The sequence below is a fragment of the Pygoscelis adeliae genome, unplaced genomic scaffold (assembly GCF_000699105.1).
Source record: "Pygoscelis adeliae isolate BGI_AS28 unplaced genomic scaffold, ASM69910v1 Scaffold42, whole genome shotgun sequence".
In the NCBI taxonomy this organism is placed as follows: Eukaryota; Metazoa; Chordata; class Aves; order Sphenisciformes; family Spheniscidae; genus Pygoscelis; species Pygoscelis adeliae.
The window spans coordinates 1,140,462-1,141,459 of NW_008824283.1; positions in this window are offsets into that span (position 1 = coordinate 1,140,462).

Here is a 998-nt window from a genome sequence, read left to right on the forward strand (position 1 = left end):
TTTAAGTTGCCAACAATAAAAATTGACCAAGTTTCTAAAACACCTGTATCTGCCCCTTTGTAATTCTTACTATGAAAACATACATGTAACAATAATAATTAACCCTCCCCACAAGGATGCTTAGAAGCCACTTGGTTAAGTGACCTTAGGCCAAAGGCTAACCAACCTTTTGTCACCATCTTTAAAACATTTTAAAGTGTTTGAAAGATAATATCAGAATCTGATTCTGTTTTGCAGGTTATGTATTGCATGATTTCAACAAGTTACCCTCAAGTGGCAACAACATAAAGATTACGCTTACTTTAAAGGAGAAGTTAACATTTCAGCTGGCATAGCTGAATGATTGAAACTGTTCAGACTGTTGCATAGAGAAGCCTGAAAAAGAGCATGTGTTTTATACTGGAGTGTGACACAGTGAATACTGGTCATTAAATTATCTTTGATATCTGATCGGTTACATTAGCCGATGCCCTGAGAAACAGTGTGGGCTGACCTCGCCACGCTGCGCGGTTGCGTGAAACCCCTGCCAACTCACAGGGACGAGATTAGGGCATACCAGTAATACCGTGGGCATCGTTACGTAAAATAACGTCCAAGCTGTGGACCTTCAGGACAGAGGGGAAAATAAAGTTCAGGCTTCGGTCCTTGGTGACGTGAGGGGCTTTCGGCAAGCTGCCCCCGACCCAAAGCCTGCGTGAACTTAATCCAGACCCGGAGAGGTGTGCAAGGCCCGGCTGGGGAGAGGCTGAAAGCAGAGACACACCCGGAGGCAGCTCCTGAGGGGGCCCGGGGAAGTTATCGGTATTTTAGAAGTCAAGTCTGTGGGAACCGGCTCACGGCAGGAGGCGGGAACGCGCCCCATCCTCCCCTCGGAGCGGGGGAACCGGACCACCTGTGTACGGGCACGGCCTACCCGCCTCGGGCTGGGCACCGGCCGGTTTCGGCCGCGCCAGCGGACCCCGGCGGCCCGACCCCCAGAAGCGAGAGGACGCCCTGAA